This window comes from Enhydra lutris, unplaced genomic scaffold (genome assembly GCF_002288905.1).
Source record: "Enhydra lutris kenyoni isolate GAN:26980312 unplaced genomic scaffold, ASM228890v2 scaffoldscaffold18, whole genome shotgun sequence".
NCBI lineage: Eukaryota > Metazoa > Chordata > Mammalia > Carnivora > Mustelidae > Enhydra > Enhydra lutris.
The window spans coordinates 35,340,343-35,348,617 of NW_019154102.1; positions in this window are offsets into that span (position 1 = coordinate 35,340,343).

Here is an 8,275-nt window from a genome sequence, read left to right on the forward strand (position 1 = left end):
ATGTCTGAAATTTACTTTAAAATGCTGTAGCAAGTGGCGCCTGCATGGCTCAGTGGGTTAAAGCCTCTGTCTTCAGCTCAGGTCATGATCCCAGGATCCTGGGATCCAGCCCCGCATTGGGCTCTCTGCTTGGCCAGGAGCTGGCTTCCCCCTCTCTCTCTCTGCCTGTCTCTCTGCCTACTTGTGATCTGTCTGTCAAATAAATAAATAAAATCTTTAAAATAAAATAAAATAAAATAAAATGTTGTAGCAAGAGGCGCCTGGGTGGCTCAGTCAGTTAAGCATCTCTCTTTGGCTCAGGTCATGATCCCAGAGTCCTGGGAGCAAGTCCTACATCAGGCTCCCTGCTCAGGGGGGAGCCTGCTTCTCCTTCTCCCTCTGCCTGCAGCTCTTCCTGCTTGTGCTCTCTCTGTCAAATAAATAAAATTTGTACTAAATAAATATATAAATAAAATGATGTAGCAAAAACAGTGTTATTAGAACAAGGGAATAAATAAAATAAGATCAGTGACAAAATAAAAGCTGTAGCTGATGATGGGTGCATAGAAGTCCATTATTCTACTCACTCCACTTTGGTGTATGTTTGAAATTTCCCATCATAGACATTAAAGCAGAAAGGAAAGGAGGAAAAAAGAGAGATGCACCCCTTTAGAGAAATGCTAGCTATTTATAAGATGTTTAATTTTTACTATCCTTGTCACCCTTGCTACTCTCAGTGAGAAAGAAAAAGAAGGAAGGGAGGAGGAAGGAGGGAGGAGGGAAGGGTTAAAAGAGGAAGGGGGAGGGAGGGAGGGAAGAAGGGAAGGGAGAGAAGGAAGGAGGGAGGGAGGAGGGAAGGAGTAAAAGAGGGAGGGATGGAGGAAGGAAAGAAGGGGAGTGGGGGAAGGATTAAAAGTGGAAGGGTATGGATATAGGGAGGGAGGAAGGAGGGAAAGGAGGAAGGGAGGGATGGAGGGAGAAAAAGAAAGTCTGTTAGTTGCATAGTATAGTCTCTGGTCCCTGATGAGTCTGAATAATTTCACAAATGATTCTTATCTCTTCATCGCTTGTAAAATGCTTTCTTACTAGTGTGTGGTCCCTTCTCCCTTACGTGTTACAACCTTAGTGAATCTGTTTTATCCATAATGTCTTCCACAATGTCTGTAAGAGTGTCTACGACTGAAAGTTCACTACTTTTCAAATGTTTGTTGACAAATGACATTTTTTTGCAATGCTGGGTCATGTGGATCATAGTTATTTCCACAAAATGATTTAGTTGAGGTAAAAACATTCCTAACAATACCCACTCTTTATAGAGCACTCACCCGAGGCCAGGCTCTGCGGCATACATCACACACATTATTTCGTCCTCACACACTGATGAAGAAACAGAGGGTCAGGGAAGTTCAGTACCCTCCCAAAGCCACACATGGCAAAGCCAGAATGTGAATCCCAGATTTATCTGGTCCTAGCCCCAATGGCTCAGTCATTTTTAGAATGTTGCATGCCATTTTTGTTCTACATAAATCATGGACAGCCCTTTCATATGATAGGTGTCTTGCTCCTTCCTGTCCAAGTTTCCTGGATTAACCATGCCTTTGGCGGGGGTGGGGGTGTGGGGGTGGGGGGTGGAGACAATGGCCCAACCTAGAAGATGGGCAGATTCAGAGCTCCCTCTAGATTCTGAATCCGAGGTGTTCAGGAGGTCACAGACCCCATCACAGACTTACAAGGGTTGCGACCGGCCTGGGTTAAGATCTGAAATGGGGCACACAGGTCCCATGGCTCCATGGGAGCCAAGGGACGCAGCAGGAAGGCTAGCTGGGATCTTGGCCCCTTGGGGCAGAGCACAGGGAGGGACTGGCTCCAGCCACGAGAATGAGTGGAGACCCCGACACGCCGCCCTCCAGACGCTGGCCACCCTGTCCACAGAAAGGCTCAAGGTGACCCTGAGCTGTGTCTGGGCTAGAGCCACTGAGGTCCAGAGAGCCCGCCTCCGAAATCTTTCTGGGGCTGGGCCCTCCACCAGTCCCCGCCGCAGCCTGCCTCCTCCGTCGGCATCCAGGAGCGCCCCCTGCAGGTTCTCCTCATATCTGCCCCCCTCCCGTCCCCGAGGAATCGGAGAGCGCGTGATTCATCATTCCTTATCGCCTACGTAACCGGCTCTGGGGCCCTTCTGGACGCCAGGCCTTTCCGAGCCGGCTCCCCGCGCACACTCATCGCCCACGTCTGCCCCTGTGCACTTGCTGGTTCTTCCTGTCCGCTAGAAAACCCTTTCTTCATCTTTCCCCCAGCGGAATTACTGTCTCCTTGGCAAAGCCTGTCTGGACTTTCAGCTTGTCCCTAAATTTGCCATTCCCGGGAGTCCCCAGGTCCTGTCATACCTACATCTCTCAGAGGGGTGCTGTAGGGATTACCGGACCCTCCACCTCGGGCCTGGCAGAGAAGCTCAATTCTTGCTTGAAGTTTTTCATTTTCACTTTTATTGTCTTTAAAATGAATCCGGTTTTATTTCTCTCAGAGAGTGTCTTAGTTATCTTTGCTGCTCCTGGAACCTGGCATACAGTAGAGGCTCAATAAATACTGAAGGAATGAAGGGGGTACCAGAGGAAGGGCTTTCCAAGGGGAAGCCCAGCAATCAGGAGGCCCCAGGCTTGACCTCCTGGCATTTTCTGTAGCAGCTCTCCTGGCTCTTACCCCAGGCAGCTTCCGGCTCCCTGCAGGGTGTGTGCCCACCAGGGGAAGCTCTCAGTACCCAGTGATGTCAGGTGAAGTTACCTCAGTGACATTCCTGAAGGTGGCCCACAGCTTTGCCCATTTAATTCTTCTCTTAACCAGATGGAGTCATCTTTGGGAAGACTGCTGGTCAGTGGAAACTCCATATTTGGGTTTGGGCCACCCCCTGTATGTTCCCAGTCCCAACTCTGGCCTAGCGCAATAAATGTGTTTATTTATTTAAATAGATTTTTAAAATATTTTATTTATTTATTTGAGAGAAAGAGGGAGAGAGAGAGAGAGTGTGAGCAAGCACAAGCAGGGGGAGAGGCAGGCAGAGGGAAAAGCAGGCTAAGGGAGCCCCATACGGGACTTGATCCCAGGACCCCGGGATCAGAACCTGAGCTGAAGGCAGTTGCTTAACCGACTAAGCCACCCAGGCGCCCCCAATAACTGTGTTTAATCAGTGGATTCAGGAGAAGCCTGCTTTGGTCAGTGGGCATTGTAATATTCTCAGAAGACGATTCCTAGCTCCTTGTCCAGTTTATTCCTGGGGCAGAACATGGCTGCATGCCAGGAGCCACGCCATCTATCTTCACTCCTCTTGCAATTTTTAAAAAAAGATTTATTTGGCAGAAAGAACAAGAGACACAAGTAAGCAGAGCAGCAGAGGGAGAGGGAGAAGCAGGCTCCCCACTGAGCAGGGAGCCCAATGCGGGGCTTGATCCCAGGACCCTGGGATCATGACCTGAGTCGAAGGTAGTTGCTTAACCAACTGAGCCACCCAGGCACCCCTCCTCTTGCATTTTTTAGGGTACCTGAAACATCTCAACATGAGGGAGAAAGCACAGACTTTGGAGCAAGTGCTGTAGTGTGGACCCCTGATCCCATGGGGCGTCCCAGCCTGTGTCTGGCTCAGCACAGACCTTTTCTTACTAAAAACCTACCACAAACATGGAGTTAATACATCTGTCGACCCCATTTTATAGCTGAAGAGAATGAGGGCTCAGGTGATTCCCCTGAATGAATGTCACAGGATTTGGAGCTAGGCTTCTTCATTCATGAAATCTCACTTCCATAAAGACCTTCCATTTTATCATCTGTAAAAAGAGGGTAATTATGATCGTCTCACACGGCACAAACTAGAACGTGCACGAGTAGATTTTAAAAAAATTGCTTTAAGGTTAACAAAGTGCACCTTTCAATTATTCACATAGAAGACAAGGAGTTGACACCTGTTTTGCAGCACTTGCTTGTGGATTTGCCCCCACCCCCCCCCACCCCCAGCACCGTGCCCCACCCCAGCCTGAAGTCAACCTGAAGGGATGTTTTTGTCATTCCTTAGCCTGGGGAGGAGCCCTGATTCCTGAGTCTGAGGCTGCAGAAACAGGATTGGGAGGCTCCAAGATAATGCTGGCGGCTCTCACATGTGTATATTCTTCAGCGTTGACAAAACACAGCCATAGATGGTATCTCCCAGCAATCTCATTTCATCTCGTGACACAGGAAATCTTACCCCCATTTCACAGAGGGGACAAGTAGCTAAGGCTGAGTGGGGAGGCAGACCCCAGGCTCGCACTGCACGGTGCCTTTTCTAGATCAAGCAGCCATGCACCACAGATCACTAGCTCTGAAAGACTGCCTTGCGTCAGAGCGCTTTGGTAAAATGCTGATTCCTTGGCTCCGCCAGGTTTGGATGGGGCGGGGGTGGGGGGCTCACTGGGTCTGGCACAAACTCCAAGAATCTGTATTTTTACCCAGTTCACGTGGAGGTTGGGTCGCTGGTGCTCTGTGTATCACACTTTGAGAAGTGGCAGAAGAGGATGGGGAATTCTTGGAAGTCTTCAGGCAGACACCAGTAAATTGCTGCGGGCGATCAACAGAACTAGGAGTGGGTGTGGGAGGGGTTGGTGTGTGGGGTTGGGGGTAAATCAGAGCAGGTGCACAGGTTGAAATATCTCAAGAATGTCTGGGCCAAGTACCATGCCAGAATGTGTTTATTAATTTCCAAACATTAAAATATATAAATATATATATTCTACTTATGTGAAGTACCTCAAGTAGTCAAAACAGAGACGGAGAGTACAAGGGTGCCCACGGCTGGAGAGGGAGTGGGAGGCACAACAAAGTGAATATACTTACTGCTACTGGTTATACACTTAAAAATGGGTGAAATAGGGGCGCCTGGATGGCTCAGTGGGTTAAAGCCTCTGCCTTCGGCTCAGGTCATGATCCCAGGGTCCTGGGATCTAGCCTCGAATCAGGCTCCCTGCTCGGCTAGGAGCCCACTTCCTTCTCTCTCTCTCTCTGCCTGCCTCTCTGCTTACTTGTGATCTCTCTGTCTGTCAAATAAATAAATAAAATCTTAAAAAAAATGGGTGGAATAGGGACACCTAGGTGGCTCAGGTCATGATCCCAGGGTCCTGAGATCGAGTCCTGCCATTGGGCTCCCTGCTCAGTGGGGAGCCTGCTTCTTCCTCTCCCTCTCTCTGCCAACCCCTGCTTGTGTTCTCGCTTTCTGTCCAATAAATAAATAAAATCTTTAAAAAATGGGTGAAATGGTAAATTTTATGTTATGTGTATAATTTATCACAAAAATATATATATACACGTACAAAAGGGAGCTTCTCTAAGTATGACCCCAAACCTGGAAACTATAAACTTAAAGAAATCAATACATTGCCTACATAATAATCAGAATTTCTGCATGGAAAAATTACCATACACAAAATCAAAAGGCAAAGAACAAACTGGGAAAATATTTGCAATACAAATGACAAAAGCATCTGAATTCCTTGTCTACCAAGAAGAAAAAGACCAACAATGCAGAAGAAAAAAAAATTACTTTTTAATTCAATCATTTGCTCTTTTAGCAAATATTTGTTTAACACATATGCGCCCTACACAATTCTAAGTGATGGGAATGCAGCAATAAACAAACATACAAACATAATATTAAGATGAGGAGATCCAATACCAGTTGGGGGAAATGACAATCAACTAACCCAGGAAAGTATGTAATATGTTGGAAAAGAATGAGTGATACGGAGAAAAGGAGAGCGGGCGGGGCGTGGAGGGCAAGAGAGCTGTGCCGCAGGGCATAAGTTAAGTGGCTCGTCAGAGCGGGTCTCACTGTGAAGGTGATATTTGAGCAAAGCCCCGAGGGGGAGAGAAATCTTCTCACGGTGATGAGTGGGGCCAAATGACCAGGAAAGACCCCGAAGGGTCAGGCCTGGGAGGCCGTCAGGGCAGCAGAATGAGATCTGGGAAGTCAAAGGCTCCCTCACAATTGTCTACAGATGGGGGAGTGGGTGCAAAGGCTCTTAGTCTCTTCTTTCACATGGGATGGGAGCCAGGAGCAGGTAATGAGGAAAGGGATGACATAACGCAATTTTTCGTTGTTGTTGTTTTTTTTCCAAAGATTTTTATTTACATATTTGAGAGGGGGGAGTTGGGGAGAGATTCAGAGAGAGAGGGAGATGCAGACTCCCAGCTTAGCAGGGAGTCCCTCCTGGGGCTCCATCCCAGGACCCCGAGATCAAGACCTGAGCCAAAGGCAGACACTTAACCGAATGACCCACCCAGGCGCCCCCCAGCTTTTAGGTTTAGAGAGAGACTTCGGCCACTGGATTACTGAAAGACTGAGAGGGACAAAGGCAGAGGCAGAGAAATGGATTAGGATAATTGAGGCAGGAGGTGCTGGTCATTGGGACCAGAGCATCAGCTGTGGAGATAATAAGTGGTTGGTTTGGGGATGCCTTTGAAGGGACAGCCAACGGAATTTATTAACAGATTGACTGGGGAGCACATGAAAGAAAGAGAAGCATCAAGAGGACTCTGTGTTTTGGACTTGGGCAAAGTGGAAAGGTGAGCTGCTTTTTTTTGAACTGGAGATGATAATCGTTGAAATGGGTTTGGGGGAAGATCAGTTTGGATTCTGCCACATTAAGTTAGCAATGCCTCTAGGACATCCAAGTGTAGATTTGAGGAGGCAATCGGCTACATGGAAGAGGTCAGGACCAGCTGGAGATAGAAACTTGGCAGTTAAGAGCTTATGGGTGATATTGAAAACCAGGAGACCTGACATCATTGCCAAGGTGTGGAAGTGGTCCAAGGACTGAGGTCTGGAGCAGGTCAAGATTGAGAAGTCAGGGGGGTGGGGAAGAGCTTCGAGGAGGGAGGAAGTCCAGAGCAATGGGTGTTCTGGAAACCAAGTGAAGAGAGGTGTCAGGGAGGAGGGAGCCATCATAGGATCCATGGGGTCAGCCGCTGCTCCAAGGCCAGGAGGTAAGACCTCCGAGGATTCCTGCTGGATGCTGGGAGGGTATGGATGAACTGGCAAGAACCCTGGGTGAGGGAAGAAGGCTGGCAAGAGAGAATGAGACAGAAGAATTGGAAGCACTGAGTGTAGAGAACTGTTGAAAAGCCTTGCGGTAAAGGGTGGTGGGGGGAGGGGAGCAGAAAAATGGGCAAAGACATGGAAAGTTCACAGACAAAGAAATACATGTGGCTTCTAAGCACATAGAAAGATGCTGTACTTCAAAATCAAATAACCAGAGAGATGTCATTTTATACTTATTAGATTAGGGGAAGTTAAAAGTTGATACTATATTGTTGGAAGGGCAGAGAAGCCAACCATCATCCCTTGTTTTAGGACTTGAAATTGGCACAGCCTTACTGGTTGGCAAAAATGTACTTACAGGGGTGCCTGGGTGGCTCAGTGGGTAAAAACTTCTGCCTTTGGCTCAGGTTGTGATCCCAGGGTCCTGGAATCGAGCCCCACATCGGGCTCTCTGCTCAGCAGGGAGCCTGCTTCCTCCTCTCTCTCTGCCTGCCTCTCTGCCTACTTGTGATCTCTGTCTGTGAAATAAATAAATAAATAAATCTTTAAAAAAAAAAAAAAGCTACTTACGCTCCACTCCTTAATTCTACTCCTTGGAATGTCCCAATGCATTAAGTCCCACAGATATTCAGTGACTTTGTACAGGTATATTCACATTATTATTTATAACATTTATAATAAAACCCTGGAAGAAATCCAGATGTCCATCACCAAGCCCCATGGTGCAGCCATAAATGGAACACAAGCCTCTGTATGTAGATAAGGCAGGATGGTTCTGGACCAGCAAACAAGGAAAGCAAGGGCATATGATCTCTGGTTTGTGATGAAAGGGGGTACCTACATACATGCCTGTGTGAGTCTGAGAGACTTCTAGGCACACACACAAGAAAACAGGGGTGACCCTGGAAGGGCGGACTAGGGTTCAAAGGTGGAGACATAGTTTACATTCTATCCTTTTGCACTATTGGAAATTTTGCCCATGAACATGTGCTGTGTTAAGAATTCACTTTACGGGTACCTGGGTGGCTCAGTGGGTTAGGCCTCTGCCTTCGGCTCAGGTCATGATCTCAGGGTCCTGGGATCGAGCCCTGCATTGGGCTCTCTGCTCCGCGGGGAGTCTGCTTCTCCCCCTCTTTCTCTGCCTGCCTCTCTGCCTACTTGTGATCTCTCTGTCAAATAAATAAATAAAATATTTTTTTAAAAAAAGAATTCACTTTAAAATAAAAACTTCTACATTGA